Source organism: Mesoplodon bidens (genome assembly GCF_964165515.1).
Source record: "Mesoplodon bidens genome assembly, chromosome: 2".
In the NCBI taxonomy this organism is placed as follows: Eukaryota; Metazoa; Chordata; class Mammalia; order Artiodactyla; family Ziphiidae; genus Mesoplodon; species Mesoplodon bidens.
This window is the reverse complement of record NC_138177.1, coordinates 5813582-5837139: the sequence shown is the minus strand read 5'-3', so window position 1 is coordinate 5837139 and position 23558 is coordinate 5813582. Positions and strand designations below refer to the sequence as shown.

Below are 23558 nucleotides of genomic sequence, written 5' to 3'. Positions count from 1 at the left end.
ATAGTACTGATATATAATACCACTTCTATGTGGAATCTGAAACCTAATACAAATGAATGTACAGTATATACAAAACAGAAGCAGACTCACAGATATAGAAAACAAACCTATGCTTACCAAAGGGAAAAGGGAAGCGGGGAGGGACAAATTAGGGGTATGGGATTAACAGATACAAAGTACTATATATAAAAAAGGTAAGCGGGCTTCCCTGGTGGCGCAGTGGTTGAGAGTCCGCCTGCTGATGCAGGGGACGCGGGTTCGTGCCCCGGTCCGGGAAGATCCCACATGCTGCGGAGCGGCTGGGTCCGTGAGCTGTGGCCGCTGAGCCTGCGTGTCCGGAGCCTGTGCTCCACAACGGGAGAGGCCACAACAGTGAGAGGCCCGCGTACAGCAAAAAAAAAAAAAAAAAAAAAAAAAGGTAAGCAACAAGAATATACAGTGTAGCACAGAGAATTCTACCCATTATTGTCTAATAACCTATAATGGAATATAATCTGCAAAAATACTGAATCACTGTGCTTTATACCTGAAACTAACACAGTACTGTAAATCAAGTCTATTTCAATTTAAAAAATTTTTAAAAGTTGAGGGAGTGGGGGTTACATTTTTAAAGAGATGAAAAGAAGAACCAAGTAAAATAAAGTAGAAATATTTATAAATAAGTAAAACAAGTGGAGTAAATAAAGAACTTTGAAGAAGTAGAAATTAAACCTGGAACCAGCAACATTAAAACATTGAATTAGGTTGAGGAAGGTATTCAAGAAGGGTGAGAACAAATCTTAACTTGACAGCTCAATGCCTAGGCTGGTTCCAGAAGGGTTTTTGATAAGAGACAAGACCAGAGGAGCAGAGGGGAGACAGAGGGTGTCAGAATTAGGCCCTGGGCGGTAAGAGCTTCAGGTAACAAAGATAAAAATTGTGTTTGCTTTCTTTTGTGAGAAAGCTTTAAGTTGATTTGTCAAGGACAGCAGATGTTTGTTTGGCAAAGTGGCAGCATGGAGAGAAAATTGTATTTCTTAGTATGACCATCTGCAAGGAAGAGGTTTGGAAATCCTCTAATGAGCGTGCTAGGATAGAAGGCACTCAAGTTGGATTATCAGGCTTTCATTTTGCCTGGTGTGTATGGTGTGTAAGGCAAGGCTAGAGAAGAATTGGGAAAATAGAAGGGATTTTTGAGGTCACATTGCAGCAGAGAAAGGAAAGCAAAGAAGGGAGGAATTTCAAGGAGAGATGACAGCTAAGAAAGGACCTCAGTTTTAGGTGATACCTGCTCCTGATTTTGATAGTGTGCTGTTGATTTATGAGAAGCAGAAGAAGATTGAGCAAGGGGTCGGTAACCATAGGATTGGCATAGAATATTGTGGGATGAGTTCAGTTTTGGAGTCAAACTGATCTGTTTTCAAAACATACCTCTTACATCCTGTTGGTGTCAGCTTGTATACTTCTCAGACTATAGTGAAAAACATAGAGACGTGCTCAGCCTTTCAGTTCTTCCTGAAAAATAATAATTTGACAAGCAGTAATTCATATTTTTCCAATTGAAAAAATCATATATATTTTGAAGAAGAATGAAACACTTGCCTGATGATGTGGTATAATATATCTAAACTATTTCTACATGAAATACAGAGTAAAGTATATTCTTTTAGAAAATATTCAATTTATGCCTGTGCATGTCCAATTTTATCTTTTACTTTTTCTTTTTAATTTTTTCATTTAAAGCTCTTTTACTTTCCCAGCATTTAATGGCCTGTTTACACAATAGATTCTGAAACTCAGAGCAACTCTCTGGAGACCCAGAGGAAATGAATAGTGGTAGATATACATTAGTGCAGGTTATAAAACATAATTACATTAAAATTTTTAGGTGAAAGCACATTTTAATGCATTAAACCTGCATTGCAGAAGCATACTAAGATTTTATGGATAAATTTTTTTCCCACTAGAGGGTGCAATTCATCAGTATATCAAGATTTCTACAGTTTCTTTAATGAGTATACTTTATAAATAATATCAGAGAGCTGATTATTTCCAAGACACTAATGTAGAATGCTGAGTAGATTTTATAAAACTTTAAATAGATAGAATTTCACTAATAGAAATCTGGGCTTTCTTCTACAATATACTTGTGATTTAATTAGGATCAAATGATTTTTAAGCTAAGGGTATTCTTTTATTCTCTCTTTTGGATACTATTTATGAATTTCTTGGTTATTAATACTGAAAAAATGTATGCTAAAAATTCATAATAAAGAGAAATACAGTCCTACTTATTATGAAATTTTTGCCGTTGTTTTCTTCAGCAGTCTATGTATTTATTTAAAATTCTCTGTGAAATATAGATTATTAGACTCTATACACAGTAATAATGTGTGATCTAAAATTAAATGTAAATTTAATAAGCATAAAACTAATATATACATTTAATTGAATTTTTTGTTTTCATTATATATCTTTATGTAGTATGAAGGCTTTTAGATAATGTGTGCCTTCAGTATAACACTAATAAAATATAAATTTTAATAACAGCCAATATTTATTGAACACCAACCAACTGGGTCTCAGCAGAGTTCTGTACTGATTAACTTTCCATTTTTAACTTATTTAATTCTCACAACAACCTCAACAAATAGGTAACATTTTCCCCGCTTCACAGATGAGGAATCTCAGGTGTCACGTGACTTACCCAAGTTCATACAGTTGGTATGAACTGCAGCTCAACCTGGGTGACCTGACTTCACGGCCCAGACTTAATCACTGTTTAATAGCTATGTTAGACGTGTCGGTGCCAACCCCTGCTACCCAAACAGTAATGTGTTGATTTTTATTTTAGACACTTGAAGATAGGCACTTTGCATTGTGGTTAATGTCTCAAAGATCTCCATCAAATATTGTGGCTTTTGCTTGCCTGGAACTGATAGAACTGCTTTAGTTATGACTTAGATGAATGGTGGCTCAGACTCTAATTGTCTGCCCCAGAGCTCTCCTCTCCTTCCCTACCCATAGCAGAACACCAAGACTGCCACTCAGAGGAAAAGACTGCATTGTCCCATCTCATGCCGTCTCAGAGATGCACAGCTACATAACCAAGTGGGCAGTGAGATGTTAAGTGTAAGTGTTGGGCTAGACTTCCAGGAGGTCTCCTTAAGAAATAAAGTCTGTGACCTGTGACATGACTCCTACTTACCCTCTCCCACTGCCCACGGTGCTGGCATGAAGAGCAGCTGGAGCTCAAGCAGCCAGGATGACAGAACACGAGAGGGAAGGAACATCTATCTCCCGTAAGCCTCTGTTTTGAGTTTTTCTGATATAGGCAGCTCTTTAATCATATTAACAGTTAAGGAGTTTTATAAGGTTTAAAAACCCATGTTGTCTATCTTTTGATCTTCAGTCAACACCAGACCACAGCCTTTCTCAACAGATGTGACCCTACCATGAGGCCACCAAATATCCTTTCTATATTAATTTTGAATATGTTATTGGGCTAGTGATATGTTTGCTTAATTCTATAACATCATTTCTTTAAAGATCATTTCTACCCATAGTTTAAAATTAATTGCAAAACTTGTTCTACTCAGGGTAAAAATTTGCAGCTTGCTTTTACCGTTGTCAATGATTTAAAATATTTTAATTCATGCCAGGTGTTATTTCCCTTTTTGTAACCAGGAGGAGTACTATGGTGTACTCTTCTTGAGGTCAAATAAGTTATAAAGTATTTTTATGAGATTGGTAACATGCTTTGGCAGTAAAGAATATGCATGACACATTTTGTATAAAAAAACTGACAAACTTCCTGGATTCCCAGAATTTCCTCTTTGCTCAGACAGAAACCTAGATTATGCTGACCTCTCTTTAAACTTGCCACCTACCTCTAAGGAAAAGAATAAAGAAGTTTGCTTTACGGCCCTTTCCTTGAAGTTTATTCGATGTTTGAGGAAAAAAAATTCATGAAATGTCCTAGATTAGAAGATGACCAAAGGTCTGTGGGAGGTAGAATATCAAAATTAAAGTTTTTCCCAGATGTAATAGAAATGGTAGCAACATAACATGGTTATTAATAGTACTGTCTTTCACTTATGCAGCACTCATGGTATACTTGGCGCAGTACTTAATGATTTGTATGTATTAAGCCATTTAATTCATTCAGTTCTCTCCATTCTAACAGAGGTACTGTTTTACAGTTCAGGGAACTGAACCACAACAACATTAAACAATTTGCTCAAGGTCACTCAGCTAAAATGGAGAAATCAGGACTTGAACCCATGCTTTTTGACCTTGCAATAGTACAATATTACACAGTGTTCCTCCATTCAGAGAACTGTTATAATTATTGTATTAAATTAGCTGAATGAAAGATATAATTAGAGAACTATTTAGAAAGCTATGCTGAATATAACTTCTTTTATTTTATTTTATTTTTTTTGTGCCGTGGGTCATGTGGGATCGTAGTTCCTCAACCAGGGATTGAACCCATGCCCCCTGCACTGGGAGCATGGAGTCTTAACCGCTGGACCGTGAGGGAAGTCCTGAATATAGTTTCTTGATCTATGCTTCTCAATCCCTCTTTCTTGAGATTGAAATGTAAATTTGTACAAACCACTGTCTGAATACTTAATAGTTGAATATTTAGTAATTTTTTTTTTATCTCCTACCCCTATCTTGCCCCTTCCCCCTTCCCTCTCCCCACTGGTAACCGCTAGTTTGTTCTCTATATCTGTGAGTCTGCTACTCTTTTGTTACATTTACTAGTTTGTTGTAATTTTTAGATTCCGCATATAAGTGATATCATATGATATTTGTCTTTCTCTTTCTGACTTACTTCACTTAGTATGATCATCTCTAGGTCCATCCATGTTGCTTCAAATGGCAAAATTTCATTCTTTTTTATGGCTGTGGTATTCCATTGTGTATATACATATATCACATCTTCTTTATCCATTCATCTGTTGATGGACACAGGTTGCTTCCATATTTTGGCAATTGTGAATAGTGCTGCTATGAACATAGGGGTGCATTCTGAATTAGTGTTAGAATAATTTAAGATTTTTAATTCTTTTTTCACCAAGTTAATTTCCAAAGGAAACATTCATGATAGTTATCCAAATTTTTCATTTTATTTCTATTTTTCTATGACCTCACCAGATATAGGTATTAGGGTAGACATTGTAATCAGGTTTAGATTAAGTCTTGGGAAAGAATCACCATGTGGCAAATTAACTCTATCTGATAAGGGGTTGATTATATCTAGTTCCCTTATGGTTGGTCCTGTAGGTAAAAAAATATATATATATATCCACTTTCATGTCTGCCAAGAGTATGCAAAAGAAAATGATATATAGGGCTGAAAACATCCTTTAGAATCTATTAAATACTGCCTGTATTTTGCAGAGAAAGATAAAGTCCATATTGATCAAAAAACTTGATCAAGATAATTTACCCAAGCAAAAGATAGCAGTAAAATATACAGAGCGTGTACTCTAGTGTCAGAAGATGTAGGTCAGATCTTGGTTCTGTAATTGATTAATCGAGAAAACTTGGAGTGTTACTTAACCTCTGGGAGGATAAAGATTTTGACTAGAAAAATTAGCTAATGATACAATAATATTGCCCATAAAATTGTCTTGAGGATCAAATGAGAAGATATATGTGGCAGTGTTTTACAAACTATTAAGTGTTACATAAACGTTAGCTACTATTAATTAGATTTTGTTTTCCATTATAGAGAGGAGGTACTATAAAATCTACATATCATCAACTTAGAAATGGTTCCCATACCAAGACAAAGGCAGGAGATATTATAGCTTCTTTATAAAATATTTTTATAAAAAGTTTCAGCTGTTATTGCAAGTACTGAATAGTTAGATTACAATTCCTGGCTTATCATTTTAAAATCATACATTTATAAACTCATAAAATAGCCTTCAGTTTTGTTTTAGTCTGTTACAAAAAATTACAAAGGATTTTGACATCAATATTTTTCACAAATATTTTAAAGTAAAATTATGGTTCTTAGTTCAAAACTTTTAATCTGTATACCCAATCTCATTTTTCAAATTCTTTAATGGCTTTCAGGAAATGCAAGGCGACAGTAACACTTCCCCACTAGAAGATGTGTGATTAAGACATGAATCCATTTGAGGAAATGCTTCAACCTTCCTCCAGCTGTTTGTCTCTGAATATATTTCTTGGATATAAAATGATACAAATATGATATTTAAAACTTTTGTGAGCTGACTGCAAAATGCATATGAGCTCTGCACTTGCTAGGCAGTCCTATGGCAATAGGATCCTAAAGCTGAGAGCAAATTCACTGAGTTGTCTATATTACATATAAATATGTATTCATGGGATGGGGCCTCACACCAAAGGGAAGATGAGCTCAGGGTCTGGGTTTCCATTTCTGATGTCCTCCATCACTTTACCTCTTGTAGTGAGAGTCCAGCCCATTCGCAGTCTTGCCCCCATGAGGGAAGGACAAAAGAGCCTCCAGTCAGCTCTTCTGCTTTCTCTCCCACCTTCTCAGAACATTTCCTTTGAAAGTGGCCTAAAAGTACGAGGAGAATCTGTAGATCTAGAAAAGCTGGGAGAGCAAACAAGTATTGAAGACACTTAGGTAAAGATATACTGAGAGTGAAAAAAGTGTGAGTGAAATAAAGGTAGGAAAGATGAGTTGTCTGCTCCTCAGCCCTTGCTCTTGTCTTCTTATTCCTCAGCAACTTGTCTCTGATGATGAGTCCATGTCACCTAAAATCCAGGACTTAAATTAGAGCAGTAAGAAACTAGCTTCAGTACAGCAGTATCTAAAACTAGATGAATTTGATAAGAAAATAATTTTCAGTGAGGATCTAAAAATACGGATGAGGAGGGGAATGGAAGGGGCATTTCACATGAGAAGTAGAACTCTGTACACTGAATAAAGTGTGTTAAAGATACTTAGCATTTAACAAGATTTATACATACAAACATGAAATATAAGACATAAGGTTTGCTTCATGTACTCAATTTGAGGTCTCACATAAATGATATCACAGGTGGGTAGGCTTTAACAGAAATCAAACCCTTAAAAAATAAAGTAAAATTTAAGATAAATGACTTTGAGGGCTTTATGTGAAGGAAAACCACACCTTTGCCCAATGCAAGTAGGACAGGACTGTCTCCTCATCTTATTTCCAATGCTTTTCATAATTTGCATTTAAAACTTGAAGAGTGTCCTCCACCTACCTGCTGCCAGACTTGTCTTATACAGTTTTCTACTTGCCTATTGCCAGAAGAATAAGCATGGAACTGGATTCTGAGGGTGCTGGAGTCGAAGGGGGATGTATCGTAAAGTGGATAAAGTATAATATGGGATAACTCTCTGAGGATGCAAGATTTAACACCCAGGCAAGAACCCTGGGAAACAGTGCAGACATGCTGAAAGGTTGGCAATAGCACCCTGGAGAAAGTGAGGAGCTGCAAGCAAGGTAGAAATGCCAGAATTGGGGGCTTCCCTGGTGGTGCAGTGGTTGAGAATCCACCTGCCAATGCAGGGGACACAGGTTCGATCCCTGGTCCGGGAAGATCCCACATGCCGCGGAGCAACTAAGCCCGTGCGCCACAATTACTGAGCCTGTGCTCTAGAGCCAGCGAGCCACAACTACTGAGCCCGCATGACACGACTGCTGAAGCCCACATGCCTAGAGCCCGTGCTCTGCAACAAGAGAAGCCACCACAATGAGAAGCCCACTCACCGCAATGAAGACCCAACGCAGCCAAAAATAAATAAATAAAATAAATAAATTTATTTTTTTTAAAAGCCAGAATTGGCATCCCAGATGGTGAAAGACTAGGCAAAGTGGGCATGCTAGAGTGGATACACCACATAAGACTGGGAAGCCCACCAGAGGCCTGTTTCCAAGGGGGGCCTAGAGGATTCATGGTTCATAATGAGGAATGAGCTGGTGAGGGGGGCACCAACCTTGGAAAGAATCTCAGTAGTAGCTGTCCTCCCCAGGCCAGAGAGTAAGAGATGCTTTTTGTGGAATGCAGAATAAGGGCCCCCCAAAGATGTTCAAGACCTAGTTCCCAGAACCTGTGAATATGTAACCTTCATAGCAAAAGGGACTTTGTAGATTTGATTAAGGATTTTGATATGAGATTATCCTGTATTATTCGAGTGGGCCTATTGTAATCACAGGGGTGTTTATGAGAAAGAGGCAGGAGGGTCAGAGTCAGAGAAGGAATCAGAGGTTGGAATGAAGTGGTCATGAGCCAAGGACTGCAGACATCCTGTAGAAGCTGGAAAAGGCAAGTAAAGGGATTATACCCTAGAGCCTCCAGAAGGAATGCAGCTAAGCGAACACTTGATTTTAGCCCAGTGAGATTCATTTTGGATTTTGACCTCCAGATCTGCAAGAGAATAAATCTGTGTAGTTTTAAGCCACTGTTTTTGGTAATGTGTTACAACAGCTATAGGGAAAGACTTCACTTTTAAGGAACCGGACTAACTAATGTGGATGACCCCCTAAAACAGTGGAGACCAAATGGCCATGCTTCACAGTTAGGAGTCAGGTGGGTGCACTTATGGTAAAGAGGAGAAAGGTCTGAGTGGCAGTCAGGAGAGCTGACTAATGGAGAGGCTGTGGCTCCCAGAACATAGTACCCCAAAGAGGCAAGACAGAGGGGCAGCCCACACAGACACTACTCAGTCTACACAGTGAGAAGAGATCAAGGATGGATGACCAGGAGGCTGTAGCCAGTTGCTTCAAAAAAACTCATGATTCCTTTTCCAATTTTAGGATTTGAATCACTTTTCAAACCCACTGAGTGAAGAAGAGGTCAGGTATCCAATGGGAAGGACTCTTGAAAAGTGTATATGGTAATTATCTAATACTACCACAATAGAACCTGTGACCAATTCTTTGGGCAACAGGACAAAGGTGAATACCCAAACACTTTAAAGACTGCTTAAAGTCAGAATCTGAGTTGACTTTGTTACTCAGAAACCCCAAATCTCATCACAGCCCTCCTATTAGACTGAAGTCATATGAGGCCAAGTAGTAGAATCCTGGCCCAGATCCAGTTCACGGGGGTCCACTGGTTCCACAAGTATACCCATTGTTTATTTCCCTTCCTTGAAAGTATAATTGAAATGGACATACTTGATAGTTGACACAACCCTCACTTTGATTCTTTGGCCTGAGGGTGGGTGGGTGAGGAAGGTCGAGTGGAAGTTTTTGAAATTACTTGCCATTGTGGCCAAGACAGTGAATAAAAAACACTATTCAATGTCAGGAGGAATGGCAGAAATTACTACCACTCTTAAAGGATGCAGAGATGGTGATCCCCCCTGTATTTCTATTTGATCCACCAGTTTGTTTTCTATAAAAGGTGATGGTCCTTGGAAAATTACAGTAGATACCATAAATTCTGTCAAGTACTAGCCCCAATTGCAGTTGCCATGACATAAAAGAATACCTTTTCTAGAGCCAATTTAAAAAAGAATGCTAATCATACTGGATGAGCAAGAAATGATAAGTATCAAGGATGCATTGATAAGATACATTTACTTGAGAGGGAAGGAGATTAATGCTATGAGATTTCAGGGACCTGCTACATCAGTAATATTTTAGAGGTCCAGTCGTCTGAAGCATGTTAGGCTATCCTCTTCACAGTGAAGGACAAATTCTTGCATCTTGTAACTTCCATCATGAAGAATGAAGCAAAAGGCTTGGGAGGCCTCCTTGGGTTCTGGAGACAGACTGTTCCACACTTGGAAATACTGCTCCAGCCCAAATATTAAGTGACATGAAAGGCTGACAGTTTTGAGTGAGGCCTGGGGCAGAAAGGGGTTCTGATGCAAGACCAGCAGATGATGCAACCTCCGCTTGGACAATACAGCTCAACAGACCGTATTATTTTAGATGTATCTGTGAGATAAGATGCAGTGTGGAATCTATGGTCAAATTCCAGAATCTCACTGCAAGCCTTTGGAGTTGTGAAGCAAGGCCATGCCATCTGCAGTGGAGAATTATCTAGCTTTTGGAAAACAAATCCAGATGGGCTACTGGGCCCTGGTAGAGATGGAATGCCTAGCTATGAATCATGAGATGGCCCTGCTGCCAGGGCTGCTCAGCATGAGAAAGATTCCATCAAACACACCAAGTCATAAGGTCAGGGCCGCAGCAGCAACCCAGTTTGAAATGGAAATGTTACACTGTGGATTAGATATAAGTGGGGATAGAGGGCACAGATACTTCAAAAGCCCCATGGCATCTACGTTCCACCCCTCATGGGACTTGGATCCACTTCTTCATATTCATTCCAGGAGCTGTTCCTTCAGGATTCTAGAGGGCCTCTTCTCCTGGGAGAATCTTTAAGGAGAACATAGTGGCACTAACCACAGCACCCCCCACTGCAGCTAATCAAAGGGATATAACTGGTCTTCTGAATCCTTCTTCTCTACTAAGAATTCTAGATGACCCTCACCCTCAGCTGTTCTAGGTGGATTAACAGTGGTTTGACCTAGACCCCAATATGTGATGGGTCTGAGCCCTTGGCTCTCCAGGCCTTTCTTAGGGCACAGCTGTTACACTTGCCCATTAGCCATCAAGATTGGTCAAGGGTGTATCAAGGGCCACCTAGTTGGGAGCCAAACTTATTTCTCCTGATGCAACTAGGGTATGGTTGGCTAACAGTCTGTAGCTGTTTTCTTATTTGATATCTACCTAACTTTTGAGCCAAGGTCATGGTCTTCTCAGGGAAGCCAATGAATAAGATGGCAGTACATGGGCCTAGCCGTTACTGCCCAGTGTGAGATCCCTCTTATGGACTCTTCTAATGAGTTCTTTGCTCCAGAACTTCCCACTGAGCTGGCAGACAACTTGTCCATCCTGCATCATGATTTGATTGATCCCCTGCCAAATTCTGTTTCCTCCTTTTGTCTTTCATGGGTGTTACCTCCCCTCCTCCAACAAATTAATTTCTTCTCCTAACTCCATCTCTGTGTCTACTTCTCAGAGAACCTGAATGACCTTCACAAAGAAGTAGGGTAGGGTAGAGACAAGTGGATGACCTATGGGAGTGGGCACACAGTCTGAAGATCTTTGTACCACTTGTGGTAGTGGTTTTAAGTGTCCCCACATTCTTTGATACTCCTCTCCTCAAAAGGTGGAGCATAGTTTCCCTCCCCTCCACTTTGAGCTAGACTTTCTTCTAATGAATAAAGACTAGTTTACAAAGGGCACTGTAGCTTCCTGCTCCTTCTCTCTTATATCACTTCCTCTGGAGGAAGCCAGCTGCCATATCATGAGGAACCCAGGGGACATAGGAGAGCCCCATGTGACGAGCAACAGAGGCTTTCTGCCAACAGCCATGTGAGTGACCTTGGAAATGGACCCTTTAGTCCCCAGACTGCAACCCTAGGCAGCAGCTTGACTGCAACCTCCTGAGGGACTCTGAACCAGAACCAGCTGCTTCTGGATTCCTGAGTGGAAGTCGCTGCAGATAAATGTTTGTTGTTTCAAACTGCCAAGTGTCAGAGGATTTTGTCACACAGCAATGGATAACCATATACTTGTAAATGACCATCTGAAAGTATCCACTATTGAAGAAGCACTAAACAGACAAAGTGACTCACCCAGTTGTCATCAGCCAGCCTCTGTCATCAGCCACTCCTGTGCTGGTAAAATGGTTGCAAGAATGGAGAAACCATGGGGACAGGGATGAAAGCTATTCATGGTCCCAACAACTTGGGCTCCCATTCACCAAGGCTTATCTGTCTAGTTCTGCAGCTCCTGGAAGCCCGAACTGGTGGCAGTGGAGGCCAGCACTGAAACATTCTACGAGGAAACTCACCTGCCAGTTGGTGGCAACATAGCTGCATTGGACCCTTCTGTGAGTCAGGAGTGGGCATGTGCCCTTGGAATCCACAGGTTGTGTCAGTTATATCCCATGTCACTGAACAGCTGCTGGCCTGACAGAATGATGGAAAAGTCTGTCAAAAGCACAATTAAGAAGTCAGCTCACATCATCCTCCAGGACGTAATGTATGTTCCAAATCAGTGACAATGTGTGTCTCTGTGTCCCCAGTGGGCAAATATGTGGGAACCGAGGATGGAAGCAGGAGTGGCCCAACCTGTCCTCCTTTTGGGGACCCAGTTGGGGAACTTGTACTTTCTGTCCCTGCAACTCTGAGACACTGAAGTGTGTTTTGAGGACCTGATTTCATAGGGGAAATAATTTCATTTGGGTCCCACTAACTCTAAGCTACAGTTGCTAGCGGGCCACTTTGGGTTCCTCATGCTAATGGTCAAGCAGGCAGGGAGAGTCGTCAGCATCCTGATGGGGATAATTAGACCTGATCATCAAGCAAAGGCAGGACTTCAGAGGCTTGACATATGCAGTGCTCTGTGGCTGGCTCCCCTGCTGCTCCTGGAATCCTGTGAGCACCATGTGGTACAGCCTGTGTTAACCTGCTGTGATGACAGACATGTGGCCCAGGTACCCATGCTGCCAAATATCCGTCATGTGAGTGAGACCATCTTAGTCACCTACACACCAGCCAAACCACCAGCCAAGTGTGCTGGAGGCATGAGCAAGCCAGAAGAGGCAGCTGAGTGGTTCAGACCACAGACTCACAATTAAGTAAATGATCAGATTTCTAAGTACCTACATTCTAGAGTAGTTTGTTATAGAGCCAGAGTATAGATAAATAACTCACAAGGAGAAGGGTTGTAGGAACCAGGTTACTGGGCCATCCTTCTTCTCAAACACTGTGATCCAAAGGTCTTTCCAAGAAAAATGGATATTTATTAATGACTAGAGTTTCTGAATAAAATCCTTTTCTCATCTACCCTTCTGGTGACTTGATTGAAGCCATGCGTGAATCTTGGGGCTGTTCTTTCCTATTTTGTGTTAGGCTTATCCTGAAGCCATGCTCTTGTGGCCTATCCCCTGGTTCTAGCTTTGGTTCAGGTTAGAATTACAACCTTATCACATAGTTGTGCTCTTATGAGCTCTAGTACAAACACATTATGGACAGAAGTAAGGCTGTGTGATTATAGCCTTATGTATTATGGAGTGAACTTGAGAAGTAGCCCTGTACACACTGTGTAAGTATGATCTGTATGGCTTTTCTTTTCTCTTCTTGCCTTATTGCACTTGCTAGAACTTTCAGCACTATGTTGAATAAGAGAAGCTAAGAGTGGACATCCTCGACTTGTTCCTGATCTTAGGGTGAAAGCATTCCATCCTTCACTATTTAGCTGTGGAGTTTTTGGTAGAAACTCTTTATCAAGTCGAAGAAGTTTCCCTCCATTCCTATTTTTCTAAGTGTTTCTATCATGCATGGGAGTTAAATTTTGTCAAAGGCTTTTTCTTCATCTAATGATATGCTCATATGATTTTTTTTCTTTAAGGCTTTTAATGTGGTTGATTACATTGATTTTCAGCCTTGCATATGAGGAATCAATCCCATTTGGTCATAGTGTATAATTCTTTTCATATATATTTTTGGATTCAATTCACTAGTATTTTACTGAGGTTTTTTTGCATCTATATTCATGAGATATACAGACCTGAAGTTTTCCTTTCTTCTAACGTCTTTACCTGTTTTAGGCATTAGTGTAATGTTGGCCTCGTAGAATGAATTAAGAAGTAGTCTCTCTTTCTACTTTCTGGCAGAGACTGTAGAGAGTTGGTATCATTTCTTCATTGAAAGTTTGGTAGAATTTACGAGTAAAACAGTCTGGGCATAGTGCTTTTATTTTTTGAAGATCATTATTTGAAGATTATTGACTCAATTTCTTCAATAGATATAGTCCTCTTCAGATTATTTACTATTTCTTATATGGATTTTGTATTTTTTGTCTCTAAAGAAAATGGTCCATTTTATCTAAGTTACCAAATTGGTGGGCACAGAGTTGTTCATAGTACTTCCTTTTATTGTCCATCTGATCAATAGTGACATGTCTGTCTTGCTAGGTTCCCTCTTTTCTGGTCCTTTGGCTAAAGAGTGCTGGCTTTTGCTCGACATTTATTTGTCTACATCTGTTGGCATTTTTGAATTTCTAGCTTCTTCAGATCCAAGTCTGGGATATATAAGGCCAAAAAACCCCAAAAAAGAGCTTATCGTCATACCATTTCTTGAGCCTCGAGTCCACTAGCCAGTTTGCTTTGCTCTATTTTTAGAGTCTCTCATGTTTACTTTATATGTATAATGTATAGGACTTTTAGTTGTAATTAGCAGAAGAATAGGAAAAAAATATGTGTATTCCATTTTCCTGGAAGAGGTCCCAAGAATATTTTTACATTGTTAAGTGCTTGAAAAAAGAGCAAAAGAAGAATAAAATTTCATGACACATGAGAACTATATGAAATTCAAAATTCAGTGTCTATAAGTAAAGTTTTAATTGTCCATGGCTGCTTTTGTGCTACAATGGCTAAGAATGAGTCATTGCATCAGAGACTGCATGGTTCAAAACCCTAAAATATTTACTATCTGATCCTTTATAAAAATTTGTTCACCCCTGGATCACATAACAGAATGAATTACTAGAACTTTATTAGCAGAGCTGAGTAGAGTACCTCCTCAATCAAAATTAAAAGAGTAAGGGTGTGTAAATTCAGATAAACTCTATTTAGGTTTAGGCCTTGATGAATACAGACTTGGTTGAAATGTTGGTTAGGAAAGGTGATAATTCTGCAGAAGGTTTCCTGCACTCCTACCCCTAGTATCCATATTTTTTACATACTTATTATTTTACAATACTTATTTCATCAATTCTAAGAAGTATCTTTCCCTATATTTTAACATCTCTGATGTGACTTTCAATCAATACCTTGTCATAGTCTAATTGGCGGCATTTTTTCCTTCTTAGTAATATAAAAAATAATGATGCATCTTATAGTTGATGACATCTTAGATTAAGTGAGATATGCAATTGATCTGAAGCAGTCACAAATACATCCTTGAGCAGTTAAGAATGTATACATTTTTGAGTTTAGGCCAAAAGCTACTCAGGTTATATTAACTTTTCCTTAAACATTGACCTCAAGGTCACCCTTTTAAAAAATAAATTCTTTTTAGTACAAAACCTTTTTCACTTATAATTTTTCCAATTAAATGTTTCTCTAGCAAAGTTTGCTAGAGAAACATTTAAAACTCTTAAATATTTTTTCTACTCTCAAAATGTTCCCCTCAAAACTTGAATGTTTCTAAAAAAATTTCTCATTTTGATTATACATAATTGTTGTGTGTTTGTAACTTCCATTTGCATATTGGAATTGTATAACCAAGGTTGTCACTGTCATAATGTTGACCAGTTCTAATTATGAGTCCTAAAAACAAGCACCAAACTAACTTTGAAAGGCATATTGCAAGAAAAAAAAAAAAAAACCAAACCAATGGTACTATTTTCCACTTATCTAACCTTTCAAGGGCACTTAGCAGTTAGAAGATTATGATAAGTACAGACAGGTTTCATGATTAGAAGGTTCATTAGTAAGAAGGTACAGAATACTAATCACAAGACTTTCATTTGCACTGACAAGGTCTGACCTAGCTAGCATTCATCAGTGACAGTGGAATTGCTCCCTGGTGATATCAACCCCAGGCAAGGCGGAGAAAACATGTTCTTCATGGAGGAATTCATCAAAAGTAAGCAGCGCTGTACCACACACCATTGCTTTGAGGTGCTCCCCAGAGGGTAGCCAGCATCTTCTCTGAATTGGTTTGTTTGGTCTGTAAAATGCAAAATGCTCAGGGAAAGTTTACATGTTAAAGAAAAACAGCTTAAACTTTGGAACTTGGGAAAAACAATCATCCCACAAATCTGCACCTTAAATAATCTAGGTGACCATGAGTAGGTGCTTTGGTAAATATTAAACCTATAAGCCCAGGAGAATATTATTAACTATGAATATTATTAACTATTAACTATGTAGTAGTTATACATGTTATAAACTCTTGTAAATATTGCCATTTTAAAATATTGTGACAGCAAAAGATTACTACATTAATATCACTCAAAATTTCATATTTGAAGCCTGGAAAGATACTTGTACGTTTTCATTGTACATGTATATTAAATGGCTCTTTTTCCAAACATCACAATTTTCAACAAAATATACCCTCATCATGTAAAAGCATTTTATGAAGAATAATTAAGTTCCCAGATTTTGGTCTGTGAAAGACAAAACCGAGCACTGCCAATTTTCCCATCTGCAGAAATCTTACTGCTAATTTGTTACAGAATTAACAAATGAAATAATTAGAAATTATACAAAACAAAATATGCCTGACTGGGAAGCATCCAGTCTCTGGAGTCAGACAAACCTGATTTTGAATTCTTTTAATTAATTAAGGACTCTGGGCCTCAGTTTTCTTATCTGTAAAGTAGGACAATACTACCTAACATACAGGGTGGGGGATAAGTGTTAGATAAATGGTGATTATTGTAGCCAACTCTAAATTATGTAGTAAATATTTTAAATACAAAAAAAACTCCAAAAGAGAAGAAGGAGCTCAGTGAGACAGGTGAGAGTCTCCTGGAGGTGAGACTTGGGCTAAGCCTTACAAATTCTCTATTTCTTACAATAATAACATTATTATTATCTTACATTTTAATGTTTCTGAAATTGATGTTAAAATAAATGGTGAAAAAAAGCAGGTAAGGATTAAATTATGACACAGTTAGCATTGCCTACATATTTGCCAATTCATGAGATCCCCACAGATAGGTAAATTTTAGTTTTAATTTGGATCTTTATTATTGATTGCAATGTCTTCACAACAATTAAACTCTGGTACAGGATTAAAACAAAATGTTACTTTTTTTTTTTTTTTTTTTTTTTTGCGGTACGCGGGTTCATGCCCCGGTCTGGGAAGATCCCACATGCCGCGGAGCGGCTGGGCCTGTGAAACATGGCTGCTGAGCCTGCGCGTCCGGAGCCTGTGCTCCGCAACGGGAGAGGTCACAGCAGTGAGAGGCCCGCGTACCGCAAAAAAAAAAAAAAAAAAAAAAAAAAAATCAATACCTGTTGGGACTTCCCTGACGGTCCAGTGGTTAAGACTTCTCCTTCCAATGCAGGGGGTGCGGGTTCGATCCCTGGCCAGGGAGCTAAGATCCCACACTCCTTGTGTCCAAAAAACCAAAACATAAAACAGAAGCAATATTGTAACAAATTCAATAAAGAGTAAAAATGGTCCACATCCCGGGGCTTCCCTGGTGGCGCAGTGGTTGAGAGTCCGCCTGCCGATGCAGGGGACACGGGCTCGTGCCCCGGTCCGGGAGGATCCCACTTGCCGCGGAGCGGCTGGGCCCGTGAGCCATGGCCGCTGAGCCTGTGCGTCCGGAGCCTGTGCTCCGCAACGGGAGAGGCCACAGCAGTGAGAGGCCCGCGTACCGCAAAAAAAAACAAAAAAATGGTCCACATCCAAGAAAAAGTCTTAAAAAGAATCAATACCTGTCATGGTTCAGATCCTGGTTGGAAGTGAGCATTAGTCATTGTAAGAAGGCACCCACATCCAGTGCATCTGGATTACTGGCACCTGTGCCCGTTTTGGAGAAACAAGGACTCTTCTACCTGTCAGTCGATTGCTTTGATCTGGCTGTCTCAGGTATTTGCTAGGGATTCAAAGTGCAGACTCAGCCCCATAGAGCTGCAGACATTTTTGCCAAAGCAGTACAAGTTGGGAACCAGTTAGTCCTATTGCCCTTAGCATGTTTTCTCACATGACTATCGAGCTTATTCTTTCACCTTAATTCCTCTCCACTTTTTCAGCACATTGAGCTTCTGCCTGGACTTGCTGATTTGTCTCCCTTTCCCACTCTGGGCCTAAGTCCCTGTTTTGAACCCAGTGCATGGTCTTGGAGCCCTGAATACCCTAAGTATATCATGTCAGAATTCTCCCCGTTGTGGTCTAACCCAGTGCCTCATGGCATGACCACTGGCTGAATTTCTGTTCTGAATGGACCAACTTGGAACCTCCTTGGGCATGCCTCCTTAGCACCGCTGTTGTACCAGGCAATCTGCTGTGGAAGCTTGTGGAAGCATATGCTCTTCTATGTGCTTTATTTGTATCCATTCCGTACTCTGTTTGTGTGTGTGTGTGTGCGTGCACGTGCACATGCGCTTTTCCTAGCAAAAGATTTTTGTGTAAAAAAATTTTATTTTTTGTATTCTTTTAAATTTTCACATTACCTAGCCTTTAAACTCAAAATAATTCCATGTTCCTTTGACTCTACTGTGTTCATTACACATCTCAGTTTGCAAAGCCAGAAGCCTGCGGATCATCCTTTATACCTCCCTCTCCCACACTCTTCACTCTCAATCCATAACTAAGTCCTGCCACTGTTTCTTGAATTGATTCTTCCTCTCTGAGAGTCTCCAGTCCCCTGGTCTAGACCATGTATCTCTGACGGGAAGATTGTGCTAGCCTCCTAGTTTGACTCTCTGCCTTTAGTTGTGCCCTTTCAAAGCTGTCCTCCTCCCAGAACTGTGCTCAATTTATATATCATGTTTATATACCACCTGAAATATATTTACTATATATTTATTACCTCAAAGACAATTAACAACACCAGAACTTAATATCCACTGAAATATAATCTTTTTCTCTCTAGAATTACCCTAATTTCTACCCAAGATAGCCAAATTAAGACTAATTTGTTGGCAAAATAAGTCTGGTTTCAATAAACTTGTTCTGATTATTTAGTAAGTGTAATTAATCATATAGATTATTTTCATTTGACTGCCCTGGAACCTCAGATTGAACTTTAAGAGGCCTCTCAAGGCCAGGAAAGCCATGCCAAGGACTTGCCATTAGATTCACCTGTAATACTATAGATTTGGGTGAATTCCTCTCTTCTCAAGGTCCCCAAAATATTTTGAGATTCCTGCACCTGCCAGGAAGTGACCTTCCTTATTTACCTCGTAAGGCTCCTGGGAACCCTGTGAGCAATGTTCCAGGTTGTTTTTCCAGGGGAATTTATAGCTCCAGAAAGTACACTTTGGTTCTTTAAAGCTGTCTGGTCATATCTGATTCTATGCATATTCTCAAATATGACATTCCAGTCAAAGCCAATGTTTCCAATTATGTCCTATTATAAGAAGAACAGACTCTTATTGGACTTATGCAAATAGCTTTATTGCCATAAAAATAAGAACACTCACTAAGAGTTTCCAAATTCTGGAGGGATCAGGTAGAAAGGAAAGATAAATTCTTCAGTTTTGCTTACAAAGGAATAACTTACCAAATTGCTGTAAGTCATAATTAGCTTAAAGAGAAAGGTTTCTTATATCTGGAAAACAAAGATTAAAGCCAATAATATTTCAGACAAAAAGTCATAAAAATTATTATTCAGCCATGCAACTAGCCCTTGTTGATCTTGATCTTTTGTTAGCGGTTTATGAAGCCATCAGGTTTTTCATTAGGATTCTTTTATTTGTTACCCAGTTCATACCCAGGAAGGATTTGAAAGTTATCAGAAACTGTGCTTGTCAAAAAATCCTTTCAATGAATCTTCTTGCAGATGAAGCATTTTCGCAAAAGCATAAAACAACTGTCTATAAATGACAAAAGACTTAAAAAGGCATGGTTAAATACCTGATTATAATGTAATTGACAAAGAAATGTGGTTATTTTTTTGGCATACAATATTTTAAGATAATAACTAGAATTATGACTGATAACATAGTAGGACATATCTGAATTTTAGGAATTTCATATAATTTCTAGAACATTTATATTAATGACATTTATCCATACAGTATAACCTAAGAAGGTTTATCACCACTCATTTGATGATGCTTCCCAAGTAATTTAACATACCAAATAAGCCTAATAAGTTTAATATCTTTATTTGATAAGAAGAGAAAACAAGTCTCTTGAAGTGTTCCAGGGCCCCTCTGGAAAACCTCAAAGTAATTTCCAGGTCAGCAACACTTCATTTAGAGTTTGATTTTTTGAGGAAGTTTGTCAGAGATATCAAAGGTTTTAAAACACTTGGTCAAATAAGATCATAGGTCACTGTGAAACAATACTTATTCACTTAGTCAAGTGACAATAAAGATTTCAAAGGCAAATACAGAAAGATACAACAGATTACATAAAAGGTAAAGAAACTTTACAATCTGTTATCAAAGCAGATCAGTAATTCAAGAAAACTTTGTTGCTCTTAACAGAGAGAAAATGAAATTCAGGTTTTGCACCATCTTACCCTTAATAAAATTAATTTACTCAATTAATTTTATTCTAATTTTGTCAGTCCTGACCACACATAGAATTCCTTTCATTTTTCTCACTAACCTTCTATAACTTTTTATATCTGTATTAATTTATCCTTTATTTTCTTTCCCATTTAGAAATAACCAACTTTAGGTAAAATAAATCCCTTTCTTATTAATTTTTAGTAGTTTTATTGCATAGTCTAATTAGAACTCTTACCCTTTAAAAACCTCAATTTCTAGTGAAAACTAAGGAATAAGCAATTATAAACTGTCTTTTACACTAGCATTCTGTAGAATGGCAAACTTATAAATACCATTTATAATTTCTAAAAACCATGTACTTATAGAAAATGTCTCATATTTATTAATAGTCCTAAGTATCTTCAGTTTCTCTGCAAAAGGAAGCCTGTGTTCAGTAATTAGTGTTTCATTATCTGATTTTATTTGGGAATGATCTAGATATTTAATCAACTTCCATCATTTAATTTAATTTAGCCAAATTCTAAAGTTTCAAGTTACCAAAAATCTAGAGGAACTATTTTTAAGCAGACATTCCTAAAACATAATTATTCCTAAAGAGTTCACCTAAAAACTCTGATCTCATTTATGTTCAAGTTACTTATAAAAATTTCCTCATATCAAGTAACTTTTCTTGCTGACAAACTTCATAACAGAAAATGTAAGATCTTATTTGACTTTTAGTAAACCTAGGTACAATAAAAGTATTATAGTTAATGTTGATGGCTCTAAAGACGTCTGTATTAATTAAACTAACAAATGAACTAACTTTAATACCAAATATTAAATTAATACTGAATATTTCCCAGATCACATGAACCTGACATTCTTCTGGGTTAGTTTCTTTTATCCTTCTGAGAATTTATGTAAGCACTTAATTTTCCTTTATGCCAATTAAATAGAGCTCATTTATAAATTTTGACAAAACCATCTGGAAGTGAGACACATCATATTTAGAATACGCACACAGAAAGACAGACAGACACAACCAGAGATCTCATAGTTTCATTTTTAAAATTTAGTCATGAATCAGGTATTATAATATAAAACTCACTAGTTTATAAATATCAGTTTGGATAAGTTAAGTTTTACCCACTTGAGTTTAAAAAGGCCTCTTTTCTCTTTTTTTGTTCCTCAGTCTCAGGAATTGGAGGTGGTCTAGATAAGACAAGTGTTCCTGAGAGCCCTGTTAGAACATTTACATCTCAAAGCACAGGGAGAGAAAAGCAATTTATCCTAGAAGGACTTTTGTTTCCTTAGGGTCAGAATTTTGAAAAGATGTTTTATCAAGATGGCTTTCTCTAACTGTGTACAGAGATATGAGTTTTGGAATGTCACAGAGCCCCATCTTGGCCATTTCAGGCAGCATTTTCTTTATTCCCAATTAAGTAACTACTTGCAAGTACAGGTTTCATACATAAACCTGGCTGGAGTACTAGTTGGAGGTTGGCTATCAGACATCCCTTGTCTCTCTGTTTGGGAAACTTTATTCCCCATTTTAAAGTTGGTTTCAAGATAAAATTACTAATGAAATTGTACAGTGGGTTGATGGACTGTTTGTGAACTTAACTCCCCTAGGTGTCCCCCTAGCGTTGTTTCATCTCTTTTAGATATCTCGGTTTCCCCCTCCAGCAGTCTAGAACTGCCATGGGTGTTGAGAGCACTGAACGGACAACTCCTACATTGTTTGTCCCCGGATGAGCAATTTTTAATTAATGAGTGGGTTTCCCTGTGGGACTGCTGCATAGTATGAGGACTAGCCTCCATCACTCCTGTAAATTTCTCAGTTGCCTGAGAAAAGCCCTAATTGGCTGGGAGAAGCTCTGTCCCTTCTCTTCGGAGCCGAGAGCTCTCATATGGTATCTTCACTTTCATCCCAACAATTCTGTTAAAGTACCTGAATTGGGAAAACATGTCAGGTCAGCCTCCTACCTACACAGTCCAAACCTCCTCAGTGCCTTTCAACTGAGCAAAATCTTCCTAGTGTCTCTCAGCTGGGGAATACAGGTGCCTCTTCTTGAACCTAAGTTCAAGGATAACCAACTCCTCATAGCAAGGAGTTTAACCACCTTTGAATAAACTCAGGATCTTTAACCAAGATGGGTGATCCAAGACCAGGAGAGACTCACCCAAATTCACCTGGACTCACCAAGGAGGTGAACAGGCACAAAGAGCCCCCTTGCAGGTACGGGGTCCTCAAAGAGTTCAGGGGAAGGAGAAAAATCTGCTCTGAGTCCTTTTGTGGTTGCCAAGACTATCGACTTGAAAACACACACACACAATGTAAGAGCTGTGAGTTGAGTTTATTCAGTGTCTTATGAGGACTATAGCCTGGCAGACAGCCTCTCATACAGCTCTGAGAAACTGCTCCAAAGAGGTAGGGGAAGAGGCTGGTATATATGTAATTTTAGAAAAGGGGTCCATGTAATCCAGCACACATCTTGGTAGAAGGTTACTGCTAATCACAAGGAACAGGTATCTCAGTTAATGATTTTAGTACTTTTCTTAATATGAGGAGATACAAGAGTCCAGTTTCATTAAAAAAATTTTTCCTGAAGTATTTCTAACTATCTGAGGACCTATTCTGCCTATTTCCCCAGAGCACAGAGTGCCTTATTCCTGATCTTCACCCTGATTTATTTTAGGGTGTTCCGTAGGTCAGCAAATGCAGTGGCTAATGACTCAATCCTTGTAGACCAGATGGTGAGTGACAATTTGCACTATCTATCATCTATCTATCATGTTTCTAATTATTGTCTACCTAACTATAACTACTATATAACTACATAGTTATATATTCTACAGAAAATATATCCTTCACAAACTTTCTACACAGAACTTTGAGATTTCAACTTCATCCACTGTTTTGGATGTTACTGAGTGTCTGAATTCACCATACCTTTTCATTTTCTGTATTTCCAATGCTTTGACATCTTTTTCTGACCTTGGAGAGACTGAGAAACTGCCCCTCCCAGGACTAGCCAATTCCTAGAAATAGTAAGACTCCTCTGCAAGCACGCCTTTCAGATGCAAACTAACCAATTCAGAGTCCACACCCCACCACTTCCTTTATCAGACTCACACTCCAGACCACTATTCTTCTACCCAGATCACTCCAGGATCAGGGACCAGACCACTAAAGACGGCCTCTACACCCCAGAGCCTGCTGCAATTATTCCAACTAGCCTGCTTACCCTGCTTCACCCATTCCTTTTATATCTTCTAAACTAAACCTGCTTACCCTGCCTCACCTGTTCCTTCCTGCAGAAACAGGAAGGAACACATTTTCCTACTGTTCCTTCTGCCTCCTGGATGACCATGGTGCTTCC

At 38.7% G+C, this 23558-nt stretch overlaps 1 protein-coding gene across 3 annotated transcripts in view; it reads left to right on the top strand.

Moving 5' to 3' along the window:
- Positions 1 to 23558, top strand: part of CRB1 (crumbs cell polarity complex component 1) — a 247740-nt gene that overhangs the window by 12208 nt on the left and 211974 nt on the right. Inside the window, exon 1 of one of the 3 annotated variants that reach the window (XM_081221242.1) lies at positions 22887 to 22932. The exons of the other annotated variants lie outside the window; for them this stretch is intronic. The gene's annotated coding sequence lies outside the window, so the exon portion shown is untranslated. Of the gene's footprint in view, positions 1 to 22886; positions 22933 to 23558 lie in introns of those variants that run through there. 3 annotated transcript variants of the gene reach the window in all.